Raw genomic sequence first — 21,662 nt, forward strand, 5'->3', positions numbered from 1 at the left:
CTTAGATGGGCTAGTGACTGTGACAGCATGGAATTCAAATGAGGAGATAGACAGATGGGTTAGGGGAAAAATTGAGAATGTCCACTTGGGAGAGATGAGGATTCCTGTGCCACCACCCCTCTGACCAGATGCTCTCGGGGTATGCGAGAACACATGGTCAGACGAGGAGAGAGCAGTAGGAGTAGCAGTGTTTTCAGTGGTAATCCATGTTTCCGTCAGCGCCAGGAAGTCGAGGGAATGGAGGTTAGCATAGGCTGGGATGAAGTCAGCTTTGTTGGCAGCAGAACGGCGGTTCCAGAGGCTGCCTGAGACCTGGAACTCCAGGTGTGGGGTGCGTGCAGGGACCACCAGGTTAGAGAGGCAGCAGCCACGCGGTGTGAGGCGTTTGTGTGGCCTGTGCGGAGAGGAGAGAACAGGGATAGGCAGAGGCATAGTTGACAGGCTGTAGCAAATGGCTACAATAATGCAGAGGAGATCGGAATGAAATGAATTAAACATCAGGAAAAGGAGTGAGTAGGGCCTCCCTCGCCAAAACTTACACCTCAGAAACTATAATTGTTTCACTGAACCATCCAGATAAAAACTCTCCCAACTTCCACTTTTAGAAATTAGAATTGTTGTGAACTACAGCAGTTCAATGTTTCAAGGAATAGACTCAACTTGCTTTGTTCAGCTAGCTAAATATGACACCATGGCTGACTAGCATGCTAGCATCCAATAACACACAGTTTAGCACCAATGGCACCATTGCTGACTAGCATGCTAGCATCAAATAACACACAGTTTAGCACAAATGGCACCATGGCTGACCAGCATGCTAGCATCGAATAACACACAGTTTAGCACCAATACTTGGTTACAACAAACTAACAGTAGTGAGCTAACACACTAAACAGATAATTTGTGTGTTAACGAATTACGTTGGCTAGCTAGCACAAATATATTGTATTTAGCAGCTACAGTACAGTTGGCTGGTCATGTTGGCTAACTAGCAATGGCTACTGTGTTGACTTTGTTTGGAAAACGGCTAGCTAGCTACGTGCTACCTACAATAGCCACCCACAACAGCCCACGGTGCCTAGCTATGACGCTTTAGCCAACAAGCATGCTAGCATCCAATAACACACAGTTTAGCACCAATACTTGGTAACAACAAACGACCGATAGTGTTTTAACACGCTAAACAGATAATTCGTGTCTGTGTCTAGTTCCTATCATAACGCAGCAATAATTAAACGTTGGCTAGCTAGTACAAATATATTGTATTTAGCTGCTGCGGTACAGTTAGCTAGTCGTGATTGGCTACTGTGTTGACTTTGTATGAGACACGGCTAGCTAGCTGGCTAGCTTCGTGCTAATCCCCGGCATAGCCGAATATAATGCTAACCTACAATAACTATCCACAACAGCCCGCGATGCCTACTTACAATAACCAACTACGTTCTAAATACATAATTAAGCCTTACTCGACAAAGCCCAAGCTATGTACAAAGCCAAACTTACCCGACGCCAGCTGATATTTGTCTTCTGCAATCAGTAGGTGTAATTAAGTACAGTAGGTACTAACTACCTAACGCTGATGCCTCAGATAATGAAGTTAGAAAAACGGCTGAAATGGTAGAAAGCTAGCTGGCTTAATTACAGGTACTCTTAAGCGTGAATAACATTGGAAACAGCTATCCACCGTGGCATGACATCTCAGGTGTCAGGATGAAGCATTTTCTCACAAAAAGAGGACTCAAGCAAACTATCTCTCTTCAACAGTTTCACTAGTCATGTTAGGTCTACTTAAAATGTCACATTCATACACAAGTAATTTGAAAATAAGTTATACTACTGAAACACATTCACAATAAGTTATATTACAACCTACCTCTGAAGTAAGCAGTGTGTTCTCTCACTAATGAAATAGGACATTAATAATTTGTCAGTGGTTAGTTGAATCAGTCTCTTTGCACTGTTCAGTTTGTCTGTGCAACAGGTAACCTTCCAGAATCGGAATCTTGTGATGTCACAATGGAGTCCCCATTGCCATGGTTACCCACAGCAGCTTTCATGTGTTATCAAATGCTGGCACAATTTAGTTTATTTATTTTAGATTTTTTGTACCTATGCAGCACAGTCATACCTAATATATACAATGAATCCATATAACCTAATTTTTTATTAAAATAAAATGCTGTAACTCATGTAAAATGGTTGACCATTCAAACGACATGTGTTTTGCCTAATTAAAAGTCTATATGTTTTAGATATCATAAATAGCAGCCAGGCTTACTTAGGTTGTTTGTTCGATCTCAGCCTACCACTAATGCCAATATTTTTCATCATCATCATCATCATCATCATCAATGAAATACATAGGCTACCTTACTACAGTAAAACAAGTCTTCCATAGTCTATGTCACCTCAGTAACAAAGTTCCAAAAAAGAAATGAGGGTTCAAGAAAATATCTCTCTTCAATGGCCTCAGCTATTAACTATATGATCAACAAGGTCAACTGCAGCACTAAAATCAAGAAGCAGCTCATCCACAAGTTTATCTTGGTCAAGTGATCTGAGCCATTGATCGATTAAATCAACGAGAGCTGTTGCAGTCGAGTGATCCTTACGGTATCTTTACGGTACGCATGCTCATAGAGGGATAAAATTAGCTGGATGTGTAATTATATAGGCCCAAAAAATGTAATTGAAGAGTAGGTGTCATTGATGTTTAGCATTTAAGTTTAATAAATAATTAAATAAAGAAATCAATATCAGCTGACTATAGAAAAGTATTGTTTAAAATTATGTTTGAAAATTTTCTTATCCGTGTCTTTCCAGTTGATATAACCAAACAGACAACCTTTGTTGCTCAAGAGCGTCACACATTCCTCCATTCATTCTCTATCATATTCCCCTCCATCAAATTCCTCTATCATATTCCCTCCATCATATTCTCTCTATAATATTTCTCTCCATCATATTCCACTCCATCATAATACTCGCTATCATATTCCCTCTATCATATTCCTCTTTATTTTTACAGGGAATCCCAATTGAGACCAGTGTCTCTTTTTCAATGGTGCCCTGTGTTATATCAATTAACAATCCAAACAGCTTAAACAGATAAAATTACATACAGAGTAGAAAATATATAGAGCAAAAATATTAGACTTGAACACATACATTTCACAATGAACAGGTCTTGTATTTAACCAGTTGAGCTGACAACCATTTTGCACTGTTTCACTAGGGCTTTAGTCATCAATCTAGCAAGAGGGAAATATTTTATTAATGTAGTGGTGTCCCTCCCCCCAGGAAGCTACGACCTTTAGCTTTCACCTGGAATTGTTCATTTATGTATGAGAAAAAAAAACACTTTCCAAACCATATGATCTAGTACACAAGAAAAGTATAATACAACCTTCTTTACTACTTTGCCAAACATTTCATGACATTAGTGAGAGTCAAAATCTGTAAAATTTGTGAATGTCTAAATTAACATTTGGGCAATTTGACCAGTGTACATCACTCCTATAGACAATGAGAGATGGGCTATGTAAAGGTCTCGATTTTGTCGTTCTGAACAAATGTTTGACTTCCACACAAAATTACTTCTTGACTTATTTTAGGTTTAAGGAAGTGTGTAGGTTTAAACTATTGCTTTAAAGGGAAGAGAGGGGGAGGAGGAGAGAGCGCGAGAGATGGGGGGAGTGGGAGAAAGAGGGAAGGAGGGGGAGGAGGGGGAGGAGGGGGAGGAGGTGGAGGGCAGCTGTGTCCGACACACCATACTTACACCTGCAACAGGTAGGCCAGGGGGCGGGACCTGTAGGTGAGACTCATAACATGATAAGGGGGGCAGGTGAAGAAGGGGTGTTGCTGGAGTCAAGGAAGGGAGGGTGTTCCTACGAGCCCCCTGCCAGCGAGACGGGGAGCAGGGAGGAAGTCTGTCCATGGAGCATTTCTGGGTCATTGGGTCGCCTCCAATGAGATTAGATCACCCTCTACAATGTAAAGCAGTTTGAGTACTGGGGGGTTCTCTGTATAAATCCAAGGTGAAACCTCCAGGGGCTAGCCTTCTCTCAGCGGAGAGTCTGCTCTGGGCTGCCTGCGAAAGGTGCTCCTCTGTGGGAAAGAGGAGAGAACAAGAGGCCCCAGAAGAGATCTCCTTATGGTAGTGATGGACAGATCAACTCTCCTTGTTATCTTCCACCTCTTCCTCTTCCTCTTGCTCGGCCTTCTCCCTCCTTTCCTTCTTACAGTCTTACAGTCCTTCTTACAGTCATTTTCTCCCTTTCCTCCTTCCTCTCCTCCCTCTTTCTCTTCCTCTACCTTCCTCTCCCTCCTTCCCTCTTGGTAAACCTTGTTTAGTCGAGCCAGATTGTGGATAGCTAGCCATGGTTTAGACCACTGTCGCTGTCTGGGTGGGGGGATACAGGACTGGTCCACTGGACTCAGCTCACATGGGGAGAACCTGCTGCTGCTGCCACTCCCCCTCTTACCTGGGATGAGATCACGTTTGGAGGAAACCTGGCACCATCCCTACGGTGAAGCATGGTGGTGGCAGCATCATACTCCGGGGAGGATTTTCAGGGACAGGGACTGGGAACACGCCCCATTCACATCGACGGGGCTGTAGTGGAGCAGGTCGAGAGTTTCAAGTTCCTTGGTGTCCACATCACCAACAAACTATCATGGTTCAAACACACCAAGACAGTCGGGAAGAGGGCACGACAACGCCTTTTCCACCTCAGGAGACTGAAAAGATTTGGCATTGGTCCCAAGATCCTCAAAAAGTTATACAGCTGCACCATCGAGAGCTTCCTGACCAGTTGCATCACCGCCTGGTATGGCAACTGCTCGGCATCCGACCGTAAGGCGCTACAGAGGGTAGTGCGTACGGCCCAGTACATCACTGGAGCCAAGCTTCCTGCCATCCAGGACCTATATACTTGGAGGTGTAAGAGGGAGGCCCAAAAAATTGACAAAGACTCCAGTCACCCAAGTCATAGACTGTTCTCTCTGCTACCGCACAGCAAGCGGTACCAGAGTGCCAAGTCTAGGTCCAAAAGGCCCCTTAACAGCTTCTATCCCCAATTCATAAGACTGCTGAACAATTAATCAAATGGCCACCCGGACTATTTACATTGACACCTCCCCCCTTTCTTTTTACACTGGTAATAGGAATCTGGATCGGTTTCCTTTTCTTTTTACCTTGCTTTTGTTATTATTATTATTTTTTTAAGTTTTCTTTTTACATTTCGTAAAATGTTATAATTACAAAAACATTTCATTTTAATTTCAATTTAGTAACATACTGTATCATTCAAATAAATATTATTATTTGTCTAATCATATTTTGCCAGCTAACTGGGTGGCAGGCTGCAATCAGTAGCTGTAATTAAGTACAGCAGCCACCAACCATCTAACGTTAATGCCTCGGATAATGAGGTTAGAAGAACAGCTGAATGGTCGGTAGCTAGCTGGCTCAATTACAGGTACTCTTAAGCGTGAAATAACATTGGAAACAACTAACCACAGTTGCTAAAAGTTACCAGTAGCAGTTACTAGCTAGCTAGCTTTGTTGGTCCAAGTGGTGGGTTAGCTAGCACTCGTGCTTCGCCGGGGTCCACCGAATAGAATACTTACCTACAATAATTACCTACAATAACCTACAATAACTACCTAAGTAAACTACCTATAATACCTGACTACAATACCTACATACAATCTAAATACATGGTTTAAGCTTTACTCAACAACATATAAGAAGCCAGCTTATCTCCTGCTAGAGAAAACACAACCTCTCCCGACAACCTCGAGGCAAGAGACCTTTCTCTCTTTCTCGTCATCTTTCAACTTCTTATTCAGTTCCTTATTTTTCTCTTTTTCCTCTATCTTTAAAAATGTGACTTTCTGCTTGAGGTTCATGGCCAGAAAGCCCACTCTTCCCAGGATGGTCTCTGCTCTCTCTGATGAAACCGTCCCATTGGAGCTCTTGGAATGGGCACGGTCCGCCTCACTCTTCAAACCCTCCCTCGGGCTCACCTCCTCCTTGACGCTCCTCTCTTCACTCTCAATGTCAATGCCTGTCCAATAATCCTAACAGGAAGACATTGACTCTAGATGTAATATTGTTCCAATGTGGCACATTCAATACACATTTGAGTGATCAACATACATTGATGGCCTCATGGGGCACACAATTTAGAGGACAGTAATTGAGGTAACTTGTTTATTTGTATCCCAAACCGATTTTGTAATAGCCATAGATGTTCTTCCTGGGTCCACACCAAACGTAATACAAATGTTAACCCTAGTAAGGGGTGATGTTTTATACTATGAGCATAGATTAGCAGGGTTGGGGTCAATTCAATTTCAATTCCAGTCAATTCAGGAAGTACTTAATTCAATGCTTTGAATTGAAATGGAACAGACCCCCAACCCTGTAGAGTAGAAGTGTAAAATAGGACACCTACCTTTGCCTTTTTCAGCGTCCAGGGCCTGGGTTCCTCATCCTCTGACCTGCATATGGAGGCTCTCACTCTAACAGGCGTCTTAGTGGCCATGCAGAGCAGAGGGGTTGCCAGAGTTAAGTTAGCATCTGGGACCAGCTGGTGAGCATGAGGGCAGCGATCCACCTCTTCACTAGTGCCCTTCCCTTTCTGCTCTTGCTGCTTGTGGTCCTTGTCATGGATGCATGCCAGGCTTGGAGGAAGTGCTAGGACAGGGCTTTTATCACTCATCAGTTCCTCTCTCTTGACAGTGGATGCAACTGCACTTGCCTCTGTGTTAACTGAGCACTATGTGGTGTCCTCAACTGTCTCCTCTGGCTGCTTGTGGTCATTGTTGTTGTGAATGCATTGCAGACCTGGAGGACTTTTATCATCCCAGGTGTAAATAGCAACAGTTGCCTCTGTGTCGACTGAGCACTTTGTAGTGCACTCAACTGTCTTCCATAGCGGTTTGTGGTCATTGTTGTGGGTGCAGGTCAGGATTAGAGGCAGTGTTGCAGGTGCAGGAGGACTTTTATCAGCCAAACACTCCTCCGTGTGGACAGTGGACACAGAAACGGCTGCTTCCCTGGCAACTGGACACTTGTTGGTGTCATCTACTGCCTCTCCTGGCATAGTGTGGACAGTGGAGACGGAAACGGCCGCTTCCCTGGACACTTGACTCTTGGTGGTGTCCTCTACTGCCTCCTCTGGCTGCTTGTGGCCATTGTCTAGAATGTGTGGCAACTTTGAAGGCAGCATTGGAGCCGGGCTTTTATCACCCAACAGGTTCTCTCCCTGGACAATGGATGTGCCTGCAGTGATCGCTGTGGTAACGGAGGATTCGGTGGCATCCTCTTTTGTCTCCTCTGTCAGTTTGTGGTCAGAGTCTCGAATAAATGGTGAGCTTGGAGGCAGTGCTGCAGGGTCAGGAGGGCTTTGATCAGCTGCCATGTCCTCTTTGAGGTGAGTGGACTCATCATTGTTTGTTTCACTGATAACTGGACACTTGGTGGTGTCCTCTACTGCCTCCCCTGGCAGTTTGTAGTCAACTTCAAAGACAGGTGGCAGACTTGGAGGCAGCATTGGGACAGGGCATTTAGCTGCTGATCTGTACACTCCAAAATCAACAGTAGCTGTGCCTGCAGTGGTCTCTGTAGCAACTGAGACCTCATAGGTATCCTCTACTGTCTGCTCTGATGGCATGAAGTCATCGTCAAAGACTGTTGGCAGGCATGTAGGCAGCACTGAAGGAAGACTTCTAGCTGCCCATCGATTCTCTCCCTTGACAGTGGCTGTGGTAGCAGTGGTCTCTGTGGCAACTGGGCACTCTGTGGCTGAAACAGCAGGCTTAGAGGTTTCGAGGAAATTGAATGAATTGCCAATGAACCGCTGAGCCAGGGGTGGGAGGGAGTAATGATAGAATCTGTCCTCTTCCTCAACATTAGATATTGCCACTGGAGCAACTGAGACCTCAGTGGTGCCCTCTACTGCCTGATGTGGCTGCATGGAGTCTTCGTCAAAGAAGTGTGGCAGGTATCGATGCAGCATTGAGGAAAGATGTATATCTGTCCATAGGTCCTCTCGTATACCTGTAGATACATCTGCAGTGGCCTCTGTGGCAACTGGGCATTCAGCAGACTGGCAGGTTTCAGGGACAAAGTATGAAAATACAATGAACCGCTGTGCATCCTGAGCGCGTATGGCAAATGGAGAGGGGGGATGCAACATGGTAGGTATAGGCCTCTGATTGGTGAAAGCCAGTGGTGGGAGGGAGTCAATACAGGGAGCCATGAACACAGTGAGAGGACAGTTGCTCACATCTCACACATTCTGCGTGAGAAAAGAAACAGACATGATGAAAGTGATCACATTCAGTACATACATACATACTGTATGAGTCAGCACTACTTACTTATACATCACATATACATATATATATATAAAGTGTCCTCTAAGATGCTCTGCACCAGTCTGTCCCAACCCTTGGTCCCCTAGCCAATGGGCCAGCTAAGTGTAAAAATACATGCCCCACACCCAGCATAACATTTGACATTTTAGCCATTTATCAGACGCTTTTATCCAGAACGACTTATAGTTAGTTAGTGCATTCAACTTAAGGTAGCTTGGTGAGACAACCACGTAATCCTGATATGAGCGTCTATGATAGAACGGTTGTTTATTTTTTATGACCAGACAACCATAAGAACTGAGGACATAAATTCACTGAAACAGACAGACACGATACAACACATTTAGACAAGAACAGTTATAAGCATTGCCATGGTGTAGCCTAATACAAAAAGAAATAAGGACAAAACATTGTTAGCTTACATTCCATGGCATATGGAACATTTTGCCCTTACAATAACTTATATTTGCTTTAATTAATATTGTTAAACAGAACTCTTGTCGACTTTGTCAAAGTTGGTCTTGTTACCTCCTCAATCAGTCTTGGCATTTTCCTCGTCTTGAACCAAATCCTCTTCATCTTCTTCTCCTGATCCTTCTGGATCTGCAAAACCAGAGCCAACCTGGCTCCCAGCTCCATCACGTAGTCTGTCTAGATCGCCCTTTCCTCCAACCGACACTCACCCCTCCTCTGTGTCAGCGTTGAACCCTCCATGTCTTCCTCTTAGCTAACAATAACTCTGGAAAATACACAACGTTGTAGTAAGTGGGTGTTGCTAACCAAATAATAATGCATCTCTTTACAATGTGCACACGTTTTCTTCCCAGCTACTTACAATTAATCAAGTGAGAATCCTGATCCAGATATGTTTAGGCAATAGGCCTATCTGAATTACTAGTAAAAAGTTGGCTACTGGAAAAGCGACCAAGTTCAAATGAATCGATTTTGGCTGTTCTTATCATTTCGTGAACAATATCCTTCATGACATCATCATTGTGATGCAAGGCGTTGCCATGGCAGATGAAAAAGCACAACACAGACTTTAAAAAGCAAACTTCAGGGTCTTTCTGTACCTTACTATTGAGCCTTATTCAACCCCTCATGTAGCTCAACTCTATATTGGGCCTGGTTTTCACAAACCACACTAATCACTTCCATCATATCATTGAAAACACTGTGTTTTGGGTAGAAAATGACTCTATATCCATGCAGGACCTAACTTGTACAGTTTCATCTATTTTAAAAACCAAGGAGGTAAAAATGCCAGTCTTCTCTTTGAGTGCCCCTGAGTGCACCTCAATTTAAAGAGGTCTATCAATTCAACCATTTGAAATGGATGTCCATTCAATTAAGAACATATTATTCTTATTAGAAATGAATCAGCTAAAAATTAGGTAGGCGTACTTGTTTTTTTACACAACCTACTCTTTTGGTACATATTTATTGAGATAATTGATTACAACATATGTTGGTGATTAACACAGAGAGAGGTTTTTTTTCTGTCATCAATAGAATGCATTAGCCATTAGGCTGGCTCACTACAATTGTAACATGACATCTCAGGTGTCAGGATGAAGCATTTTCTCACAAAAAGAGGACTCAAGCAAACTATCTCTCTTCAACAGTTTCACTAGTCATGTTAGGTCTACTTAAAATGTCACATTCATACACAAGTAATTTGAAAATAAGTTATACTACTGAAACACATTCACAATAAGTTATATTACAACCTACCTCTGAAGTAAGCAGTGTGTTCTCTCACTAATGAAATAGGACATTAATAATTTGTCAGTGGTTAGTTGAATCAGTCTCTTTGCACTGTTCAGTTTGTCTGTGCAACAGGTAACCTTCCAGAATCGGAATCTTGTGATGTCACAATGGAGTCCCCATTGCCATGGTTACCCACAGCAGCTTTCATGTGTTATCAAATGCTGGCACAATTTAGTTTATTTATTTTAGATTTTTTGTACCTATGCAGCACAGTCATACCTAATATATACAATGAATCCATATAACCTAATTTTTTATTAAAATAAAATGCTGTAACTCATGTAAAATGGTTGACCATTCAAACGACATGTGTTTTGCCTAATTAAAAGTCTATATGTTTTAGATATCATAAATAGCAGCCAGGCTTATTTAGGTTGTTTGTTCGATCTCAGCCTACCACTAATGCCAATATTTTTCATCATCATCATCATCATCAATGAAATACATAGGCTACCTTACTACAGTAAAACAAGTCTTCCATAGTCTATGTCACCTCAGTAACAAAGTTCCAAAAAAGAAATGAGGGTTCAAGAAAACATCTCTCTTCAATGGCCTCAGCTATTAGCCATATGATCAACAAGGTCAACTGCAGCACTAAAATCAAGAAGCAGCTCATCCACAAGTTTATCTTGGTCAATTGATCTGAGCCATTGATCGATTAAATCAACGAGAGCTGTTGCAGTCGAGTGATCCTAACGGTATCTTTACGGTACGCATGCTCATAGAGGGATAAAATTAGCTGGATGTGTAATTATATAGGCCCAAAAAATGTAATTGAAGAGTAGGTGTCATTGATGTTTAGCATTTAAGTTTAATAAATAATTAAATAAAGAAATCAATATCAGCTGACTATAGAAAAGTATTGTTTAAAATTATGTTTGAACATTTTCTTATCCGTGTCTTTCCAGTTGATATAACCAAACAGACAACCTTTGTTGCTCAAGAGCGTCACACATTCCTCCATTCATTCTCTATCATATTCCCCTCCATCAAATTCCTCTATCATATTCCCTCCATCATATTCTCTCTATTATATTTCTCTCCATCATATTCCACTCCATCATAATACTCGCTATCATATTCCCTCTATTATATTCCTCTTTATTTTTACAGGGAATCCCAATTGAGACCAGTGTCTCTTTTTCAATGGTGCCCTGTGTTATATCAATTAACAATCCAAACAGCTTAAACAGATAAAATTACATACAGAGTAGAAAATATATAGAGCAAAATTATTAGACTTGAACACATACATTTCACAATGAACAGGTCTTGTATTTAACCAGTTGAGCTGACAACCATTTTGCACTGTTTCACTAGGGCTTTAGTCATCAATCTAGCAAGAGGGAAATATTTTATTAATGTAGTGGTGTCCCTCCCCCCAGGAAGCTACGACCTTTAGCTTTCACCTGGAATTGTTCATTTATGTCTGAGAAAAAAAACACTTTCCAAACCATATGATCTAGTACACAAGAAAAGTATAATACAACCTTCTTTACTACTTTGCCAAACATTTCATGACATTAGTGAGAGTCAAAATCTGTAAAATTTGTGAATGTCTAAATTAACATTTGGGCAATTTGACCAGTGTACATCACTCCTATAGACAATGAGAGATGGGCTATGTAAAGGTCTCGATTTTGTCGTTCTGAACAAATGTTTGACTTCCACACAAAATTACTTCTTGACTTATTTTAGGTTTAAGGAAGTGTGTAGGTTTAAACTATTGCTTTAAAGGCAAGAGAGGGGGAGGAGGAGAGAGCGCGAGAGATGGGGGGAGTGGGAGAAAGAGGGAAGGAGGGGGAGGAGGGGGAGGAGGTGGAGGGCAGCTGTGTCCGACACACCATACTTACACCTGCAACAGGTAGGCCAGGGGGCGGGACCTGTAGGTGAGACTCATAACATGATAAGGGGGGCAGGTGAAGAAGGGGTGTTGCTGGAGTCAAGGAAGGGAGGGTGTTCCTACGAGCCCCCTGCCAGCGAGACGGGGAGCAGGGAGGAAGTCTGTCCATGGAGCATTTCTGGGTTATTGGGTCGCCTCCAATGAGATTAGATCACCCTCTACAATGTAAAGCAGTTTGAGTACTGGGGGGTTCTCTGTATAAATCCAAGGTGAAACCTCCAGGGGCTAGCCTTCTCTCAGCGGAGAGTCTGCTCTGGGCTGCCTGCGAAAGGTGCTCCTCTGTGGGAAAGAGGAGAGAACAAGAGGCCCCAGAAGAGATCTCCTTATGGTAGTGATGGACAGATCAACTCTCCTTGTTATCTTCCACCTCTTCCTCTTCCTCTTGCTCGGCCTTCTCCCTCCTTTCCTTCTTACAGTCTTACAGTCCTTCTTACAGTCATTTTCTCCCTTTCCTCATTCCTCTCCTCCCTCTTTCTCTTCCTCTACCTTCCTCTCCCTCCTTCCCTCTTGGTAAACCTTGTTTAGTCGAGCCAGATTGTGGATAGCTAGCCATGGTTTAGACCACTGTCGCTGTCTGGGTGGGGGGATACAGGACTGGTCCACTGGACTCAGCTCACATGGGGAGAACCTGCTGCTGCTGCCACTCCCCCTCTTACCTGGGATGAGACACGTTTGGAGGAAACCTGGCACCATCCCTACGGTGAAGCATGGTGGTGGCAGCATCATGCTCCGGGGAGGATTTTCAGGGACAGGGACTGGGAACACGCCCCATTCACATCGACGGGGCTGTAGTGGAGCTGGTCGAGAGTTTCAAGTTCCTTGGTGTCCACATCACCAACAAACTATCATGGTTCAAACACACCAAGACAGTCGTGAAGAGGGCACGACAACGCCTTTTCCACCTCAGGAGACTGAAAAGATTTGGCATTGGTCCCAAGATCCTCAAAAAGTTCTACAGCTGCACCATCGAGAGCTTCCTGACCAGTTGCATCACCGCCTGGTATGGCAACTGCTCGGCATCCGACCGTAAGGAGCTACAGAGGGTAGTGCGTACGGCCCAGTACATCACTGGAGCCAAGCTTCCTGCCATCCAGGACCTATATACTTGGAGGTGTAAGAGGGAGGCCCAAAAAATTGACAAAGACTCCAGTCACCCAAGTCATAGACTGTTCTCTCTGCTACCGCATAGCAAGCGGTACCAGAGTGCCAAGTCTAGGTCCAAAAGGCTCCTTAACAGCTTCTATCCCCAATTCATAAGACTTCTGAACAATTAATCAAATGGCCACCCGGACTATTTACATTGACACCTCCCCCCTTTGTTTTTACACTGGTAATAGGAATCTGGATCGGTTTCCTTTTCTTTTTACCTTGCTTTTGTTATTATTATTATTTTTTAAAGTTTTCTTTTTACATTTCGTAAAATGTTATAATTACAAAAACATTTCATTTTAATTTCAATTTAGTAACATACTGTATCATTCAAATAAATATTATTATTTGTCTAATCATATTTTGCCAGCTAACTGGGTGGCAGGCTGCAATCAGTAGCTGTAATTAAGTACAGCAGCCACCAACCATCTAACGTTAATGCCTCGGATAATGAGGTTAGAAGAACAGCTGAATGGTCGGTAGCTAGCTGGCTCAATTACAGGTACTCTTAAGCGTGAAATAACATTGGAAACAACTAACCACAGTTGCTAAAAGTTACCAGTAGCTACCCACTAGCTAGCTAGCTTTGTTGGTCCAAGTGGTGGGTTAGCTAGCACTCGTGCTTCACCGGGGTCCACCGAATAGAATACTTACCTACAATAATTACCTACAATAACCTACAATAACTACCTAAGTAAACTACCTATAATACCTGACTACAATACCTACATACAATCTAAATACATGGTTTAAGCTTTACTCAACAACATATAAGAAGCCAGCTTATCTCCTGCTAGAGAAAACACAACCTCTCCCGACAACCTCGAGGCAAGAGACCTTTCTCTCTTTCTCGTCATCTTTCAACTTCTTATTCAGTTCCTTATTTTTCTCTTTTTCCTCCATCTTTAAAAATGTGACTTTCTGCTTGAGGTTCATGGCCAGAAAGCCCACTCTTCCCAGGATGGTCTCTGCTCTCTCTGATGAAACCGTCCCATTGGAGCTCTTGGAATGGGCACGGTCCGCCTCACTCTTCAAACCCTCCCTCGGGCTCACCTCCTCCTTGACGCTCCTCTCTTCACTCTCAATGTCAATGCCTGTCCAATAATCCTAACAGGAAGACATTGACTCTAGATGTAATATTGTTCCAATGTGGCACATTCAATACACATTTGAGTGATCAACATACATTGATGGCCTCATGGGGCACACAATTTAGAGGACAGTAATTGAGGTAACTTGTTTATTTGTATCCCAAACCGATTTTGTAATAGCCATAGATGTTCTTCCTGGGTCCACACCAAACGTAATACAAATGTTAACCCTAGTAAGGGGTGATGTTTTATACTATGAGCATAGATTAGCAGGGTTGGGGTCAATTCAATTTCAATTCCAGTCAATTCAGGAAGTACTTAATTCAATGCTTTGAATTGAAATGGACAGACCCCCAACCCTGTAGAGTAGAAGTGTAAAATAGGACACCTACCTTTGCCTTTTTCAGCGTCCAGGGCCTGGGTTCCTCATCCTCTGACCTGCATATGGAGGCTCTCACTCTAACAGGCGTCTTAGTGGCCATGCAGAGCAGAGGGGTTGCCAGAGTTAAGTTAGCATCTGGGACCAGCTGGTGAGCATGAGGGCAGCGATCCACCTCTTCACTAGTGCCCTTCCCTTTCTGCTCTGGCTGCTTGTGGTCCTTGTCATGGATGCATGCCAGGCTTGGAGGAAGTGCTAGGACAGGGCTTTTATCACTCATCAGTTCCTCTCTCTTGACAGTGGATGCAACTGCACTTGCCTCTGTGTTAACTGAGCACTATGTGGTGTCCTCAACTGTCTCCTCTGGCTGCTTGTGGTCATTGTTGTTGTGAATGCATTGCAGACCTGGAGGACTTTTATCATCCCAGGTGTAAATAGCAACAGTTGCCTCTGTGTCGACTGAGCACTTTGTAGTGCACTCAACTGTCTTCCATAGCGGTTTGTGGTCATTGTTGTGGGTGCAGGTCAGGATTAGAGGCAGTGTTGCAGGTGCAGGAGGACTTTTTCAGCCAAACTCTCCTCCGTGTGGACAGTGGACACAGAAATGGCTGCTTCCCTGGCAACTGGACACTTGTTGTTGTCCTCTACTGCCTCCCCTGGCAGAGTGTGGACAGTGGAGACTGAAACGGCCGCTTCCCTGGACACTTGACTCTTGGTGGTGTCCTCTACTGCCTCCTCTGGCTGCTTGTGGCCATTGTCTAGAATGTGTGGCAACTTTGAAGGCAGCATTGGAGCCGGGCTTTTATCACCCAACAGGTTCTCTCCCTGGACAATGGATGTGCCTGCAGTGATCGCTGTGGTAACGGAGGATTCGGTGGCATCCTCTTTTGTCTCCTCTGTCAGTTTGTGGTCAGAGTCTCGGATACATGGCGAGCTTGGAGGCAGTGCTGCAGGGTCAGGAGGGCTTTGATCAGCTGCCATGTCCTCTTTGAGGTGAGTGGACACATCATTGTTTGTTTCACTGATAACTGGACACTTGGTGGTGTCCTCTACTGCCTCCCCTGGCAGTTTGTAGTCAACTTCAAAGACAAGTGGCAGACTTGGAGGCAGCATTGGGACAGGGCATTTAGCTGCTGATCTGTACACTCCAAAATCAACAGTAGCTGTGCCTGCAGTGGTCTCTGTAGCAACTGAGACCTCATAGGTATCCTCTACTGTCTGCTCTGATGGCATGAAGTCATCGTCAAAGACTGTTGGCAGGCATGTAGGCAGCACTGAAGGAAGACTTCTAGCTGCCCATCGATTCTCTCCCTTGACAGTGGCTGTGGTAGCAGTGGTCTCTGTGGCAACTGGGCACTCTGTGGCTGAAACAGCAGGCTTAGAGGTTTCGAGGAAATTGAATGAATTGCCAATGAACCGCTGAGCCAGGGGTGGGAGGGAGTAATGATAGAATCTGTCCTCTTCCTCAACATTAGATATTGCCACTGGAGCAACTGAGACCTCAGTGGTGCCCTCTACTGCCTGATGTGGCTGCATGGAGTCTTCGTCAAAGAAGTGCGGCAGGTATCGATGCAGCATTGAGGAAAGATGTATATCTGTCCATAGGTCCTCTCGTATACCTGTAGATACATCTGCAGTGGCCTCTGTGGCAACTGGGCATTCAGCAGACTGGCAGGTTTCAGGGACAAAGTATGAAAATACAATGAACCGCTGTGCATCCTGAGCGCGTATGGCAAATGGAGAGGGGGGATGCAACATGGTAGGTATTGGCCTCTGATTGGTGAAAGCCAGTGGTGGGAGGGAGTCAATACAGGGAGCCATGAACTCAGTGAGAGGACAGTTGCTCACATCTCACACATTCTGCGTGAGAAAAGAAACAGACATGATGAAAGTGATCACATTCAGTACATACATACATACTGTATGAGTCAGCACTACTTACTTATACATCACATATATATATATATATATATATATATATAGTGTCCTCTAAGATGCTCTGCACCAGTCTGTCCCAACCCTTGGTCCCCTAGCCAATGGGCCAGCTAAGTGTAAAAATACATGCCCCACACCCAGCATAACATTTGACATTTTAGCCATTTATCAGACGCTTTTACCCAGAACGACTTATAGTTAGTTAGTGCATTCAACTTAAGGTAGCTAGGTGAGACAACCACATAATCCTGATATGAGCGTCTATGATAGAACGGTTGTTTATTTTTTATGACCAGACAACCATAAGAACTGAGGACATAAATTCACTGAAACAGACAGACACGATACAACACATTTAGACAAGAACAGTTATAAGCATTGCCATGGTGTAGCCTAATACAAAAAGAAATAAGGACAAAACATTGTTAGCTTACATTCCATGGCATATGGAACATTTTGCCCTTACAATAACTTATATTTGCTTTAATTAATATTGTTAAACAGAACTCTTGTCGACTTTGTCAAAGTTGGTCTTGTTACCTCCTCAATCAGTCTTGGCATTTTCCTCGACTTGAACCAAATCCTCTTCATCTTCTTCTCCTGATCCTTCTGGATCTGCAAAACCAGAGCCAACCTGGCTCCCAGCTCCATCACGTAGTCTGTCTAGATCGCCCTTTCCTCCAACCGACACTCACCCCTCCTCTGTGTCAGCGTTGAACCCTCCATGTCTTCCTCTTAGCTAACAATAACTCTGGAAAATACACAACGTTGTAGTAAGTGGGTGTTGCTAACCAAATAATAATGCATCTCTTTACAATGTGCACACGTTTTCTTCCCAGCTACTTACAATTAAGCAAGTGAGAATCCTGATCCAGATATGTTTAGGCAATAGGCCTATCTGAATTACTAGTAAAAAGTTGGCTACTGGAAAAGCGACCAAGTTCAAATGAATCGATTTTGGCTGTTCTTATCATTTCGTGAACAATATCCTTCATGACATCATCATTGTGATGCAAGGCGTTGCCATGGCAGATGAAAAAGCACAACACAGACTTTAAAAAGCAAACTTCAGGGTCTTTCTGTACCTTACTATTGAGCCTTATTCAACCCCTCATGTAGCTCTACTCCATATTGGGCCTGGTTCTCACAAACCACACTAATCACTTCCATCATATCATTGAAAACACTGTGTTTTGGGTAGAAAATGACTCTATATCCATGCAGGACCTAACTTGTACAGTTTCATCTATTTTAAAAACCAAGGAGGTAAAAATGCCAGTCTTCTCTTTGAGTGCCCTTGAGTGCACCTCAATTTAAAGAGGTCTATCAATTCAACCATTTGAAATGGATGTCCATTCAATTAAGAACATATTATTCTTATTAGAAATGAATCAGCTACAAATTAGGTAGGCGTACTTGTTTTTTTACACAACCTACTCTTTTGGTACATATTTATTGAGATAATTGATTACAACATATGTTGGTGATTAACACAGAGAGAGGTTTTTTTTCTGTCATCAATAGAATGCATTAGCCATTAGGCTGGCTCACTACAATTGTAACATTACATTTACATTTAAAATGTTAGTCATTTAGCAGACGCTCTTATCCAGAGCGACTTACAGGAGCAATTAGGGTTAAGTGCCTTGCTCAAGGGCACATTTACCCCATTTAGCAGACGCTCTTATCCAGAGTGACTTACAAATTGGTGCATTCACCCTATAGCTAGTGGGATAACCACTTTACAATTTCATTTTTTCTTTTTATTTTCTCTTTATTTATTTTTTATTTTTTTGGGGGGGGGTGGGTTGGGGTACGTGGGGTAGAAGGATTACATTATCCTATCCCAGGTATTCCTTAAAGAGGTGGGGTTAAAAATGTCTGTCCTGGATCGTGAGGGAGCTTGTTCCACCATTGGGGTGCCAGAGCAGCGAACAGTTTTGACTGGGCTGAGCGGGAGCTATACTGATATGTCTGCCAGACATGCAGAGATGCGATTCGCCACCTGGTTATCAGAAGGGGGAAAGGAGAAGATTAGTTGTGTATCGTCAGCGTAGCAATGATTGGAGAGGCCATGTGAGGATATGACAGAGCCAAGTGACTTGGTGTATAGGGAGAATAGGAGAGGGCCTAGAACTGAGCCCTGGGGGACACCAGTGGTGAGAGCACGTGGTGCGGAGACAGCTTCTCGCCACGCCACTTGGTAGGAGCGACCGGTCAGGTAGGACGCAATCCAGGAGTGAGCCGCGCCGGAGATGCCCAGCTCGGAGAGGGTGGAGAGGAGGATCTGATGGTTCACAGTATCAAAGGCAGCAGACAGGTCTAGAAGGACAAGAGCAGAGGAGAGAGAGTTAGCTTTAGCAGTGCGGAGAGCCTCCGTGACACAGAGAAGAGCAGTCTCAGTTGAATGACCAGTCCTGAAACCTGACTGGTTTGGATCAAGAAGGTCATTCTGAGAGAGATAGCAAGAGAGTTGGCTAAAGACGGCACGCTCAATAGTTTTGGAAAGAAAAGAAAGAAGGGATACTGGTCTGTAGTTGTTGACGTCAGTGGGATCGAGTGTTGGTTTTTTGAGAAGGGGTGCAACTCTCGCTCTCTTGAAGACGGAAGTGACATAGCCAGCGGTCAAGGATGAGTTGATCAGCGAGGTGAGGTAGGGGAGAAGGTCACCGGAGATGGTCTGGAGAAGAGAGGAGGGGATGGGGTCAAGCGGGCAGGTTGTTGGGCGGCCTGCAGTCACAAGTCGCAGGATTTTATCTGGAGAGAGAGGGGAGAAAGAAGTCAAAGCATAGGGTAGGGCAGTGTGAGTAGGACCAGCAGTGTCATTAGACTTAACAAACGAGGATCGGATGTCGTCAACCTTCTTTTCAAAGTGGTTGACGAAGTCATCCACCGAGAGAGGGGAGGGGGGGAGGGGGGGGGGGGGATTCAGCAGGGAGGAGAATGTGGCAAAGAGCTTCCTAGGGTTAGAGGCAGATGCTTGGAATTTAGAGTGGTATAAAGTGCCTTAGCAGCAGAAACAGATGAAGAAAATGTAGAGAGGAGGGAGTGAAAAGATGCCAGGTCGGCAGGGAGTTTAGTTTTCTTCCATTTCCGCTCCGCTGCCCGGAGCTCTGTTCTGTGAGCTCGCAATGAGTCATCAAGCCACGGAGCTGGAGGGGAGGACCGAGCCGGCCGGGAGGATAGGGGACACAGCGAGTCAAAGGATGCAGAAAGGGAGGAGAGGAGGGTTGAGGAGGCAGAATCAGGAGATTGGAGGGAGAAGGATTGAGCAGAGGGAAGTGATGATAGGATGGAAGAGGAGAGAGTAGTGGGAGAGAGAGAGCGAAGGTTGCGGCGGCACATTACCATCTGTGTAGGGGCAGAGTGAGTAGTGTTGGAGGAGAGCGAGAGAGAAAAGGACACAAAGTAGTGGTCGGAGACATGGAGGGGAGTTGCAGTGAGATTAGTAGAAGAGCAGCATCTAGTAAAGATGAGGTCAAGCGTATTGCCTGCCTTGTGAGTAGGGAGGGACGGTGAGAGGGTGAGGTCAAAAGAGGAGAGGAGTGGATAGAAGGAGGCAGAGAGAAATGAGTCAAATGTAGACGTAGGGAGGTTGAAATCCCCCAAAACTGTGAGGGGTGAGCCATCCTCAGGAAAGGAGCTTATCAAGGCGTCAAGCTCATTGATGAACTCTCCAAGGGAACCTGGAGGGCGATAGATGACAAGGATATTAAGCTTAGATGGGCTAGTGACTGTGACAGCATGGAATTCAAATGAGTAGATAGACAGATGGGTTAGGGGAAAAAATTGAGAATGTCCACTTGGGAGAGATGAGGATTCCTGTGCCACCACCCCTCTGACCAGATGCTCTCGGGGTATGCGAGAACACATGGTCAGACGAGGAGAGAGCAGTAGGAGTAGCAGTGTTTTCAGTGGTAATCCATGTTTCCGTCAGCGCCAGGAAGTCGAGGGAATGGAGGTTAGCATAGGCTGGGATGAAGTCAGCTTTGTTGGCAGCAGAACGGCAGTTCCAGAGGCTGCCTGAGACCTGGAACTCCAGGTGTGGGGTGCGTGCAGGGACCACCAGGTTAGAGGCAGCAGCCACGCGGTGTGAGGCGTTTGTGTGGCCTGTGCGGAGAGGAGAGAACAGGGATAGGCAGAGGCATAGTTGACAGGCTGTAGCAAATGGCTACAATAATGCAGAGGAGATCGGAATGAAATGAATTAAACATCAGGAAAAGGAGTGAGTAGGGCCTCCCTCGCCAAAACTTACACCTCAGAAACTATAATTGTTTCACTGAACCATCCAGATAAAAACTCTCCCAACTTCCACTTTTAGAAATTAGAATTGTTGTGAACTACAGCAGTTCAATGTTTCAAGGAATAGACTCAACTTGCTTTGTTCAGCTAGCTAAATATGACACCATGGCTGACTAGCATGCTAGCATCCAATAACACACAGTTTAGCACCAATGGCACCATTGCTGACTAGCATGCTAGCATCCAATAACACACAGTTTAGCACAAATGGCACCATGGCTGACCAGCATGCTAGCATCCAATAACACACAGTTTAGCACCAATACTTGGTTACAACAAACTAACAGTAGTGAGCTAACACACTAAACAGATAATTTGTGTGTTAACGAATTACGTTGGCTAGCTAGCACAAATATATTGTATTTAGCAGCTACAGTACAGTTGGCTGGTCATGTTGGCTAACTAGCAATGGCTACTGTGTTGACTTTGTTTGGAAAACGGCTAGCTAGCTACGTGCTACCTACAATAGCCACCCACAACAGCCCACGGTGCCTAGCTATGACGCTTTAGCCAACAAGCATGCTAGCATCCAATAACACACAGTTTAGCACCAATACTTGGTAACAACAAACGACCGATAGTGTTTTAACACGCTAAACAGATAATTTGTGTCTGTGTCTAGTTCCTATCATAACGCAGCAATAATTAAACGTTGGCTAGCTAGTACAAATATATTGTATTTAGCTGCTGCGGTACAGTTAGCTAGTCGTGATTGGCTACTGTGTTGACTTTGTATGAGACACGG

This window comes from Coregonus lavaretus (genome assembly GCF_964263955.1).
Source record: "Coregonus lavaretus genome assembly, chromosome: 35".
In the NCBI taxonomy this organism is placed as follows: domain Eukaryota; kingdom Metazoa; phylum Chordata; class Actinopteri; order Salmoniformes; family Salmonidae; genus Coregonus; species Coregonus lavaretus.